Here is a 14,425-nt window from a genome sequence, read left to right on the forward strand (position 1 = left end):
TCTAGCTGTACCTAGTTGAGTGTATTTAACAGCTACTGTAATATGCGTAATGGAACACTTTTTTTTTTTTTTTTTTTTTTTTGCCTTTGAAAGAAAGTGTTTAAGACTTTCCTCACTAACCCCTATTTTTCTCCATTCTAAATTGTCTTTAGCAAAGAACACACAATAAAAACAAAATAGTCTATTTCGGGTAGCATTGCCACTCAACCATAGTTTCGATGCGTATCATTGACTCTGAAAACGTCTTAAAAGTTTTCCATCCGTTTTCTGAATGGATAAGGTTGGCGTGGGCTGTCATTCTTTTACTTGGAGTTTTTCCTCCAAAGAGAGCCGAGAAAAATGTTGGATTTTCAATGAGAAAATTCAATGGATTTTGAGATAAATTAAACGCATCCATTGAAACGTATGTGTAGTGAAGATTAGCCTACTACAGCCTGCTGTTTATTTTTAGCTACACTGTAATACACACACAGTAAAACATAAATAAAACACACTTCACCGCACTTAAATTCCACCCTGACAATACATTATACAGGGGTGTAACCAGTGCAAGCGGGCCCGGGCCTTTAAAACCGTTTCACTACCAATTTTATTTTTTCATAAATTAGGTTATTTCTTTGCATTAACTGGTCAACGAACTTCTAATTAGCATATTATTTCAATATCTAATTAATATCTGATACGTTGTGGCTCTGAGAGGGGTGGGACATATGTGTCCCACTGGTATTTCTGTGTGGGACATATATGTCCCAGTGGTGTATTTTGAAAGATGCCAACCCTTATTTATAATACCATTATTTATAAGAATATGAAATACAAAATATGGAACACAGAATACTAAATAGCCAAACTTAAAACGATGATATATAAGATCAAATTATTAGGTTTAGAACACTTCACATGTAGGTTAGATTAGGTGCAACAGATCAAGTGTGATAAGGTGCAAAATAGTCCTTGCACAGAGGGAGCTTACACATTGTACAGAGAGTTTTGGTTCTTGTTTTTTTCTTCAGCTTTGAGCACCTCACACATCGCCTTCTGGTGTTGCCTTCCACCGGCAACTGACCTCCAACATTCAACATCAATTTTGATGCCGAGGTAGGTCGCCCAGATATCCTCTTCCTTTTTACTGTTGCATTTGATTTGCCAACAGCCATCATATATTCTGCAAGGAGAATAATGTACTCCAGCAACGGAATCTTTTTATGCTTGGTTTCTTGATACAAAATCCAAGAATTGACAACGGCCATCATGAAGACCTTGAAGAAAAACTTTCTCCACCACTTTTGAGATTTTCTAACAAAATGCTATGTTCCAACTTTCCGATCTGAGAGGTCTACACCTCCCATAATTTCATTGTAGAATTATGTTGATTCTAGGCAGGGAACTACTTCTCTACTTCCATCTTCTTTTTTAGCACTTCGACTTCGTTTGCCACATGGCAGTTGCTAATTACCACCAATTCTTTAGAATCCTGCCATCTTTCAGCAAGCGTTCCAGAAGCATTAGCCAAATACTGACATTGGCTCCTGTCTAACTTTCCCTGCAATTGTCGTTTCTGTCTGCTTCTGAGGCAGTATCACCATCCAAACCTACCGAATCATTGTCATTAGGCACGTAATTTACATCCGCAACATCATCAGAGCCGAAGTCCAAATCTGACGCCGAATCTTCTTCATTTGTCCCTAAAAACTCTGCCAGTTGGTTGTCACTCGAAAAGACATCCTCCCAATGCCGACTTTTTGAAGTCATCTTAGCTACAATAAACAAAATCTATTTCGTAAACCAGGTTATAAAATACCACTGGGACTATATGTCCCAACGAAAACTACCAATGGGTTATATGTGTCCCATTGTAAAGAAATTAGATATAACATTGCACTGTGTAAATAATGTAAGATGCAAAAAAGTGGTATTTATTATCGCTATAAGCACCTGTGTGTGTTACACAATGAACGCAATAATGTAATCTCTGAGAATTGGCGCGAAAACAGTGACCCGTATCGATAATCTCCCGTTGTATGAATAAAACTTAGAATAAGTGCCATCTGTTGGAAATTTATGGCAATGCTAAAGCTAACAAATCTATAGATAACCATTGGGATACGGTCCTGTGCTATTATAATTGAATTAAATCCCAATAGTATTGGTTGATGCCCTGGCGGGACATTTATGTCCCAGTGGGAGTGAAAGAGTTAAGGGACTCCACAGAAATTATAGCAATGAAAATTGATACCAAAATATCATATTTTGGTTAGAAGATGATACCTTGTTGATGTGTAGTGCATCTGAGATCGTATTATGCACAAAATTTGCTGAACATTTAATTTTTGTAAGACATTTCTTCGACAACAATGTATAATATCAATACGAAGTCAGTGTAGTAACCATCAGTCAACTCAGTTTCGGACGAAGGCTCTTTGCGGGAAGTTAATAATAGACGACGCATATCAGTTGAGCAGTTTAATATTTTTCACACTTTATTTGAACTGGTACCGTATTGTTTTAATTAGGTTCGTATATTTCTTTGTGTTGTAATAACTCAAACTTCTTTATCTGTTAGAGAGTATAGTTATGTAGTCAGTGAAAAATGGAACCAATTAAAGTTAAGCCGTCAAACCACCGAGGCAGTCAAATAAAACCCATTGAACATTATTTTCGAATAATCTTACATTATCAAATAATCCCATTGTTCATATAACTTGACAGTATATGCATTACTTATGCCTGTTGTAATTACAATTATATTAGTTATTCATAGGTTTTACATTTTATTTAAGGGGCCCGAATTTTTATTTTGACATTCGTTACGGCCCTGAGTACATACTTTTGTAACTTTCGCGCTGTAGTCAGTCCCGTTATGAATAACACAAATGCTAAAATTTTCCTCCTAAATGGACTGCCAACATGTCGAGCGAGCACATTAAAAATCTCATTGTACAAATGAAGTGCTTTAAAATAGCATACAATGAGACTATTACCTTAAATTAATTTTTTGCGGATGCCTTGAGTCCTGTTCAGATTTATGTCACATGTTTAGTAATTGTACATGTCATAAAACAATGCTATCTTGTGATAAACTTCGTTGACAACCCTATATCCCTTATGTTTCATTATACTGTACTGTTTTAGTTCTCCTAGATTGTAGTATCAGTTGATAACAACCGGCTCGGCGGACACTCAGCGTTGTGGGTTTATCCTACTACGGCGACCAGCAGCTCCTTGGGCAAGCCTAAATGCACATGATTCAAAGTCAGTCTAGACTGACCTTGTGGGAAAGCATTCTTTGTGATTTATTAGACACGTTTGCGAAATTACTAACTGCTTTGATAGACGCCAGCTCCGGTTCAGGAAAGGTTATTCCAGTGAGGCTCAACTCGTAAGATTCCAGTAAATATAGCAGACTAGCTGATGTACCCGTGCTTCGCTACGGAATTCTACATTGTATACAGAATTCTAGGTTAGGTAGTACACACGTTGTGAGCAATACTGTATTAAATTTCATAGCTCTTAATTTCACCCTAGAAACGCGACGGGGAAGTCACCAAACGTCTTTTCTCATATGAAGACTGGGTTAGGGAATTTTCATTGTAATGGTAGGCCCGCTTGCCTACCATCAGTCACAATCAGGTAGGGGAGTTTACATTATAATGGCAGACACTCACTCTCCACCAGCCTTTTTACATCCACAGAAAGAATATCTTTGTGGATTTCGCAACTGAAATGAACATAGGTCATTACAATGACGTCAGTAATAATGGCGTGATTAAAAGCAATGCTTTCATATACAATACTCGGTCACCGGGCGAGTTGGCCGTGTAGTTAGGAGCGCGCAGCTGTGAGCTTGCGTCCGGGAGATAGTGGGTTCGAATCCCACTATCGGCAGCCATGAAGGTGGTTTTCCGTGGTTTCCCATTTTCACACCAGGCAAATGCTGGGACTGTACCTTAATCAAGGCCACGGCCGCTTCCTTCCAACTCCTTGCCCTTTCCTATCCCATGGTCGCCATAAGACCTATCTGTGTCGGTGCGACGTAAAGCCACTAACAAAAAATACTCGATCAAATGAAAAACCACAGATATTTTCACCTTTAACAAACAGTACTACGCTGCCGATCTAACAGTCCACAGTTTCAGAGTTGGAATGACCAAGCTGCAAACAGCTGTTATCCGTCAACACTATTTGTCTTTTTTTCGGCGGGGAGAGTACCAGGGCAAAAATTATGCCCTTTTACTAATCTGTTTCCTAGGAGTACCCGATGAGCCAGAAAATCTCAAGTCACTACACTGGCGGCGGAAAAATTATCTGACTTGCAGGCAAATGTTTCCTTCAAGCCGGAGAAGTAACACCCTCTTCACTGTTAATTTGGAATAAAATGAATGTAGAATTTAATAAAAGTGAAAAGGAAGAAGCTTTTCTTAAGAAACGGCTTCACACGATCAACCGTGTCCAGGGTGTATCACGAATGGTTGAATGCGGATGTCACCCTCCACAACAAACAAACGACCGGCCGTCCAGCCACCCTCGATGACCGTAACCGGCGACATCTGAGACGGATTGTCAAAAGCGACAGACGGGCAACCGTGCAATAAATCACGGCTCAATTCAACACAGGCCTTGCTAGACACGTCTCCCCGTGGACAATCCGTAGGAACATGGTTTCTATGGGGTATGGGAGCCGGCGCCGCACACGGGTGTCACTGTTAACCCAACGTCATCGGGCACAACGACGCGCATTTGCCGCCAGTCACCAGGGATGGACACTGGAACAATGGCGTAACGTGATATGGTCGGACGAATCATGATTTTAACTGCACCATCCCGTTGGGAGGCACCGTGTATGACGCAGACCACATGAAGCGATGGATCCCGCCTGCCACGAAGGTGTGGTCTGTGTCTCTGTTATGGTTTGCGGTGCATTTTCCTTGTATGGAATGGGCCTCCTAGTTGTTCTGGAAGATACTTTGAATGGTACGCGGTATGTTGAGTGCTCGGAGAACATCTCCACCAATTTTTGGCCTTCCAGCGCCGAGATAGTTCTCCGGTGTTTGAAGATGATAACGCGCCGCCACATCGCTCCCACGTCGCCCGGGAATGGTTCCAGGAACATGCAGCGGAGGTCCAACGACTGCCATGGCCACCCAGGAGCCCTGATATGAACCCTATCGAGCAAATCTGGGATATCCTGGAACGCAGGCTCCGTGCAATGAACCCTGCACCCACGAATAGACCAGCATTGGCGGCCGCTCTGCAAACGATTTGGTGTCAGCTGCGTCCAGAGGACTACCAGGGACTTGTCGACTCACTTCCACGGGGTCACACTGCATTTCGCATGGCCAGAGGAGGACCCACACGCTGTTAGGTGACTATCCCATGACATTTGCTAAGTCAGTGTAGACTGTAGTGTCTTATTCGCTGACTCTATGTACCGATTTTCATTAAATTCTGTCAACCCATTTTCTCGTGGCTCGGCGTTGATATGGACTTGGCAACAAAAATACAAATTCATGAATATCTCTATGGTAAAAATGTATAAGACATAAACGACCAGAAAAGTAATTCTATATAACTTTAGTTATATAGTATTTATCGATAGGATCACTAATAACATAAATATTTGAGAATTCAATTTTAGGCCTTCCCCATAACTACCATTTCACTGAGCGCGAATAAAATTATTTATAGCCCAGATTGTAGCGGTTCATCCGCCGACTTTACATACCGAATTTCATTAAATTCTCTTAAGCCGTTTTCTCGTGATGCGTGTACAGACAGACAGACAGACAGACAGACAGACAGACAGACAGACAGACAGACAGACAGACATTACGGAAAAGTAAAAAGTGTATTTCCTTGTTACTGTGGACATGACCGATACAAAAATACCATTCTTTTCATATTATGAGCAATGTACAAACCAAACTCTTATTTTATATATAAGAGATTTTTTCCTAAGTCTTCATTCCCCTCCCTGAAGGGGAGGGGCGGGGCCACCTTGAAGGTTACGCCTTCACCCTGGCCAGAAGTTTCGACTGGTTGGGGAAGGTGCGACAGTGTGAGGAAGAGGATAATTTGAAGTAAGGAATGAGGATGTGTGCGCGGATATGTAAATGCCGGGGATGTGTTTAAGGAATGAAAATTTAGAGGAGAGTACTAATGGGGAAATGAAGGGTTAGAATGCGAGGGTGCTAGTGGTAAATTGGAGGGCGAGGATGTGAAATAAGGAAGAGATATTGACTAGAGAAGTGAGTAAGAGACGGAGGAGATTGGTTGTGGTCGATGTTGGGGGGGGGGGGGGGAAGCTAGGTGGGGGAGGGTTGGAACGGTTATGTGGATGGAATGGAGGAGCTGGCCGGGGACGGTGACGGGATGTGTTAGGGCGGTGCAAAAGTCGGGGAGGAGAGCGTGACGGTTCGACTGATGGTGGCGGCCGTGAAGCTGTGTACCATTGGCGATAAGATGTGGAGGTGGCAATGTTCTTGCAGGCGTTGTGAGAAACCAGTAATATGTGTTCTTTGTGTTGTTTACTTCCTTGAACTTGGTTACGTACTCATTGGAAATGGAGAACTCTGGGAGTGTGTAAAAAGGAAAATGGTGTGATTGTTTGTGGTTTATAAATGTCTGGAGAATTAAACCTTGTGTGAAAGTATGTTCTGTGTTGTGAACTGGGTTCACATGTGCAGATGAAGTCCTGTAGTTATTAATGATGGTGCAAGGATCTGTGACACGGGTAGTGCGCGAGTGTCTAACCCAACATTTAATTTGGTGACCCCGACGTGATAAGTACAACTGTACGTGCCGCAATGGAGAATTTGTGTAAGAAACGGAAACCTGTGAGGTTATCATTCACCAAAACCTCGCGACTTATAGTAGATGAGATAAATAAAGACGCGATAAATGACGAAGATGTTAGGTTAATGTCCGTAAAATTGGAACGGTTATTTCAAGAACTTTCGATGTTGGATGAGCAAATACTGGACTTAGTTTTGCAGGAAGAAGGGAGTGATAAGAAATATGAAGATGAGTATACCAATATTGAAGAATATAGGGATAAAATGGACGCTGTGAGATTCAAAATAGAAGCACACACTCAGAGGTTAGGTGTAACCCAAGAAAATGATAGGTTTGAGATGGCATGTTCTGTTGATTCACATAAAAAGAAGATGAAATTACCAAAAATAGAGTTAGTTAAATTTAGTGGTGATATAAAGGACTGCTTTTCCTTTTGGAGTCAGTTTCGCAGAATTCATGAAGATGAAGACATAGCAGCAGAAGACAAATTCCAGTACTTGATCCAGGTGACATTTCCAGGAACAAGAGCACGAGAAATCATCAACAGGTATCCACCGACTGCAGAAAACTATCAGAAGGCAGTGGACGGACTGACTGAAAGATTTGGTAAGAAGGAGTTGCTGACAGAGTTCTACATCAGAGAGCTCCTAGGTTTGGTCATAAAATATGCCACCAGTGTGAAAGGTAAGGAACATACTTTACAACTGTACGATAAACTTGAGTGTTACTTAAGAGCGCTGGAATCCATTGAAGTGACTTTTGAGAAGCATGCGGCAATTTTGTTTCCACTTTTTGAATCAAGCATTGCAGAGGAGCTTTTGAGAATCTTGATGAGGAGTAGTTCAAGCGTGACTCAGGCAAGTGATTACAGTGAAAAATTGAAGATGTTGCTAGAATTTCTAAAGGCTGAGGTGGAAGGAGAGGAGAGGATAATGTTAGCTAAAACTGGGTTTAAATTGACTCATAGATCAGGTAAAACCTCCAATGAAAGAAAAGACACAGAGGATGAAAGTGTAGCTACTGCATATAATCTGTTGACTGGTGAAAAACAGAACACACGATCAAATGTTTGTGTATTTTGTGAGAAGTTTCATGAGAGTAAGGAGTGTTTTAAAGCGCAAAGGATATCTCTTAGGGAAAAGACAGACATGTTAAAATCTAAACGGGCTTGTTTCACATGTTTAAATCCCGCACACAGGTCTGTAAGGTGTAAATCCTCACTAAAATGTTTGATCTGTGGGAAAAAAACATTATCCGATAATGTGTTCTGATCTGCCTAGAAATAACGAGAAAACAATATCGTCGGAAGAGAATAGGAGGGAAAACACGAGTGTAATTGGAGCAAACCACTGTTGTTCTCCAGATGTCCTGCTGCAGACTCTGGTGGTAGTTATCACAACTAAGGGTAGACAACGTGTAGTAAGGACGATAATAGATACTGGATCACAGCGTTCCTATATTCTAAAGAAGACTGCTCTGGAAATGGCTTGTTCTTGTGTTGGATCTGAGAATCTGATTCAAGTTCTATTTGGGGGAATCTCGTCGCAAAGACAAGTACACAAGAGATATCGAGTATCACTTCAGAGTATGACAGGAAATTATTCATGTGAGATTGAAGCCTTAGATCAAGTTTCTATATGTGGTTCAATTCCTCGCATTAATCAAAGTGCTTGCCTGCAAGAATTAAAAGAGAAAGGCATTGTAGTCTCTGACACTGGAGCTGGTCATCCTACTATTGAAATTTTAATTGGAGCTGATTATGCAGGAAGCTTATTCACGGGAAATATGGTAGGACTACAGTGTGGCTTAGTGGCACAAGAAACTCGTCTTGGCTGGGTGATAGTGGGATCAACACGAAATACAGGGCATGGTAACACGGCTAACCTGGTAACATCCTTACTGACACATGGTGAAGATCTGGCAAGACTCTGGAGGTTAGATGTGCTCGGGATTACAGATCCAGCAGACAGGAAAAACAGACAGGAGGTGGAGTTAGCAGTTCTGAATCATTTCAAGAGAACAGTCGCTGTTAACAAAGATGGTAGATATGAAGTCTGCCTACCCTGGTGTGAAAGAAGAGAGCATTTTGAAAATAACAGAATGGTGGCAGAGAAAAGACTTGCATCGATGACTTCAAAACTTGTCTCCGAGAACAGATACGAAGAATATAATTCAGTACTACAAGACTGGCTACAAGAAAATATCATTGAAGAAGTTGATGATGAAATTGGAAACAAGCTGGGATACTTTATGCCTCATCGTGGAGTTTTCAAGAGTGATTCAACAACGACGTGCCGACCCGTGTTTAATGCTTCCAGTAAACAAGGAGGAACGCTCTCCCTAAATGACTGTTTGGAGAAAGGCCCCAACTTGCTGGAACTTCTACCATCCATCCTGCTGCGATTTCGAGAAAGGAAAATGGGAGTAGTGTCAGATATAAAGAAGGCATTTCTGCAAATCTCTGTGAACGAAGTGGACCGTAATTATCTGAAATTCCCTTGGTGGGATGATTATGCGACCAGAAAGATTAAGATTTTTCGCCACTGTCGCGTTGTATTTGGTGTAAATTGCAGCCCGTCCATTCTAGGAGCTGTTATGGAGCATCATCTTGATAATTGTCCTGCTGGGTACCGTGAAACTGCAGAAAAACTCAAGCATTCATTTTATATGGACAACTGTGTTGCTTCAGTCAGTTCGGAAGAAGAATTAAACTGTTTTATTCAGGAGGCTTCTCTTTTGATGGCCATGGCAAAGTTTGAATTAAGAGGTTGGGCGAGTACTGCACTAAATGAAAGCGATGCGATTCAAGAAACCATACCGGTACTCGGATTACTATGGAACAGAACAACTGATAGCCTGTCTTGTGTGGGGAAAATACAAAATATAGAGCCACCTGTAACAAGAAGAAAATTTTTGTCTGTCTGTCAGGCAGTATTTGATCCTGTAGGGTATACATGTCCTGTCACTGTTATACCGAAAAAACTATTGCAGGAAAGTTGGAAAGAGAAGACAAGCTGATGTCTCGGAAGATCTGCAAAGAAACTTCGAAAGGTGGTTGGAAAAATTGCATTGTTTGGCTGATGTTGAAATTCCTAGACGATTTACTTCAAGCAGCGATCGAACATCATACACTTTACATGTCTTCTGTGATGCTAGTGCTTCAGCCTATGCTGCTGTTGTATTTTTAAGAAGTGAAAGTAACTGTGGGACGACAGTGCAGTTGTAACTAGCGAAGTGACGAGTTGCACCGGTGAAGAAAGTAACTCTGCCTAGACTAGAATTGTTATCTTGCTACATTGGTGTCCGTCTGCTAGTCCCTGTCAAGAATAGTTTAGGTCTCATGGAGACTCCTCAATATTGTTGGACTAATTCGAATATTGTGTTGAGTTGGATTAGGAGGGATGGAAGATGAGGAACCTTCGTAGAGAACAGAATAAAGGAGATACTAAACTTCACACAAAGAGATGAGTGGAACCACATTCCTGGAAAACGAAACCCTGCTGACTTGCCGTCGCGAGGATGCTCGGCTAAAGAACTCTTAGAATCTGCCTGGTGGGAGGGACCAGCATGGCTAAAGCTACCTGAGGAGGAATGGCCCATTAATATGGTTGTGGGCATAGAGTCCTGTTGTCAGGAAGAGGAGAAAAGGGTAGTGATGACAGTTGGTAGTTCTACCTCATGGTTTCTGGAGTACTTTTCGAAGTATACCAAGATAGTGAGGATGGTGGCATGGATATTCAGATTTGTGAAGAATAGTGCAAAACAAACAAATTAAAGATATAAAGGGAAGTTAACAGTGCAAGAGATAGAAAGGGCTGAAAAGAAGCTTATACAACCGGTACAAGAGGAAACGTTCACCAAAGAAAGGGTTTCTAGTTTGAAATCTCTATGTGTCTTCAAGGATGCAGAAGGAATCCTGCGGGTGAAGACGAAAATTGTGGAAAGGAAGGACGATGATAACTTCAAATGTCCCGTTGTCTTGCCAAACAAGCATAAACTAGTTCATCTTTTGATTCAAGAGGAACATGACTGTTTCATAGTGGAACTCATATACTACTAGCTCACTTGCGCCAGAGATACTGGATACTGAAAGGTCGAAGAACTGTTAGAAATGTGATTGCATCGTGCAAGAAATGCAGACGACATGAGGCCAAAGGTATGGTTCCAGAAGTGCAGTGCCCTCTTCTAGAAGATAGAGTGAAGGACACATCGGTGTTTGAAGTTGTGGGAACAGACCTTGCAGGTCCACTAATCCTCAAGGGAGGACAGAAGTCGTGGATTGTACTATTCACTTGTGCCGTGTATAGGGCAGTTCATCTAGAACTAATAACCACTCTGTCATCAAATGGGTTTATTATGAGTCTTCGTAGGTTCATTGCGCGAAGAGGAATACCAAAGATAATTTACAGCGACAACGGAAGCAACTTTGTTGGGAGTAATAACCTGCTCAGATTCATTGACTGGAACAAGATAGAAGAAGATGCCTCGTTGCTACGAATCCAGTGGAAGTTCAACCCTCCAACCGCGGCCTGGTGGGGAGGTTGGTGGGAACGGATCGTCCAAACAATCAAAAGAGCCCTTCCGCGTGTGCTGGGAAGAGCATCTCTAAACTACGAAGAACTACAGAGTATAATACGTGACTGCGAGGCTCTGATAAACTCTCGACCTCTCACTCACATGTCAGAAAATCTTGAAGATTTGAGTCCAATCACGCCTAGCATGTTTCTACAAGACATGCCCAGCATGAGTACTCCTGATTTGGACTTGATAGATGAGAAGTGTTTATAAAAAGGATGAGATATATTCAGCAACTACGTCAGGACTTGAGGAAGCGATTCAGGGATAAATATCTGGGTCAGCTTGTACATTGTCATCAGAAATCAAGTGGTGAAACTATAAAAATCAAGGAAGGGTACATTGTGCTGATTGGTTGTGACCAGAAAAGGCGGATCGAGTGGCCTATTGCCAAGGTGCTTGAGGTATATCCTGGAAGAGATGTGGTACGAGTGGCACGGTTGAAGACTTCTTCTGGTGAACTTACTCGGCCTTTACAGAGACTCTACTTGTTGGAGGGATCTTCACTTTCAGATGTTAGTCCTGTCATTGATGTTGGTGACAGAGTCTGACAATCTTCAATGTCTCCACTGAGGGAGGTAGGCCTACAGGTGACGAGAAGTGGAAGGAGAGTAAAATTTCCTGAGAAACTGAACCTTTGAGCATAGTTGATTGTTGCTTCGTGCAACAATCAAGGGGCGAGGATGTGAGAAACCAGTAATATGTGTTCTTTGTGTTGTTTACTTCCTTGAACTTGGGTACGTACTCATTGGAAATGGAGAACTCTGGGAGTGTGTAAAAAGGAAAATGGTGTGATTGTTTGTGGTTTATAAATGTCTGGAGAATTAAACCTTGTGTGAAAGTATATTCTGTGTTGTGAACTAAATTCACATGTGTAGATGAAGTCCTGTAGTTATTAATGTTTGTGCAAGGATCTGTGACACGGGTAGTGCGCGAGTGTTTAACCCAACAGGCGTCTCAAAAGCATCGGTGAAGTACGGCGGACAAGGTTCCATTCGATTCCCGGAGGTGTTGATATACACACCGTCGTGGATCAATTGCTGACCGGCGTCTTCTGTGGGTAGTTGTATAAGGACCCGACTTGTTGGGACAAAGTTCTCCTGGATACGAGATACGTTTGTGACTGGGATGCAGTTAATGCGGAAGAAGTGGAGTAGATCGTTTTCAGAACAGTCGAGTTCAACATCGTGGATAAGGCAGTTTGGCACGATGGTGTCAGGCCGTTTTGCGTTATTGAGGTGGGCTGGGTGCAATAGGGATGTATAGAACTAGCACCGATAGAGCGCAGTGCTGTTGTACTGGGTAAACGCAAGGCGCTCTTCATTTGTCTCCTGTGTACTCATGCCGCTAATATCCACGAATTTTTGTTTAAATTGTTATTTTCGTGACTATGCCGAGCTATTGCAGTGTTCCTCTTTGTAAAAATCAGGGAAGCTCGTTTTCGTTTCATCAGTTTCCACAAAATAAAGAAATGTTTACATGCTATTAGAAGGAAACATTTCGGTGAGAAGAATCTGACCGAAAATTTTAAAGTGTGTACCCATCATTTTCAACCTGGAGACTTCACGAAAACTTTGTTGGGTAAGTGCGACTTACGAACGGAAATAATTCGTATTTTCTACCTATAAAGTGATTAGGCATTTCGATAACAACCACAGAATTTATGTGTTTGTATTTAAAGGTGAGAGAGCAAGATTAAAACCGGGCGCTGTTCCATCGCTTTTTCCATGGACCACGAACACAACAAAAAGAAGGAAGAGGCCATACACCAGAAAATCGCCGGATTACCACGATAAGCTTACAATATTGGAAACTGCAGAAATCATCCCCATTGAAGTACCGGTACGGGAAGAAATCGTGAATATACGGTACCCGAAGAAGTGAATGTAACATCTGTGACTCCCATTTTCAAAGACGTCAGTACTCAGACAAATACTACAGGTAATTTGGTTGTTGAACAAATAATGAATAATCCTGATGCCGTATTGCTTTATACAGGGTTTGCAGACGTCCAATATTTTAATTTGGTGTTTGCTGTTTTGGGAGAAAACAGATACAATTTACAAATATTCCCTCTTGAACCCAGACTGTGTTTCTTATTGACAGTTATGAAGCTAAGGACAAACAAATCTGACCAGAAACTAGGCCTTAACTTCAGAATCCATAAAACTACTGTTGGAAGAATATTTAATGTTTGGATTAATTTCATGTACTGCCAATTTAAAGAGTTGAACATATAGACTGATAGAGAAACTGTCCTTGAAAACAGCCCTCTTGCTTTTAGACAGAAATACCCCTCGACTAGAGTAATAATTGATGCAACTGAGATTACAATAGCAAAACCTAAGAACCCTACAGCACAGCAAGCTACATTTTCTACATACAAAAATGCAAACACAACAAAGGTATTAATAGGTATAAATCCATCTGGTTTCATAAGTTTCATATCTGATGCATATGGTGGGGCAATATCAGATACGCAGTTATTTATCAGATCAGGAATGTTGGATCTCTTGGAAGAAGGAGATTCAGTTATGGCAGATAGGGGGTTCAACATTCAGGATTTGTTATGCACTAAAGGTGTAACATTAAATATCCCACCATTTCTGAAAGGCAAAAGGCAGTTTACTCCATCAGAAAACATTGAAACAAGAATAGCCTCTAAAAGAATACCGGTACACATAGAACGGGCTATAGGACTTGGTAAAACATACAAAATACTGTAGTCAAAATTGCATGTCAGTAAAATTCGTCTTTCAGGGAGGATAATATTTGTATGTTTTATGTTATGCAATTTCAGGAAAACCATTATGTCAGGTTAGGATGACTGGAACAAAATATTCATGGCAAAACTTGTCTAATTTTGCCACCATTTCATGAATGAAAGTGTCATCACTCTCTATTTCCAACACTAGCATGTCAACAGCAGTGTACACAACAAAGCTACAATAACGTCTGCCTGTAACAAACAGCTGGCCTTGCACTTGGAAGTAATGGTTGTGATTTTTCTTGAGTATCACTGCACCACTGCTCTCGCCTAAGTATGGAACACATTTGG

Source organism: Anabrus simplex, chromosome 1 (assembly GCF_040414725.1).
Source record: "Anabrus simplex isolate iqAnaSimp1 chromosome 1, ASM4041472v1, whole genome shotgun sequence".
Classification (NCBI taxonomy): Eukaryota; Metazoa; Arthropoda; class Insecta; order Orthoptera; family Tettigoniidae; genus Anabrus; species Anabrus simplex.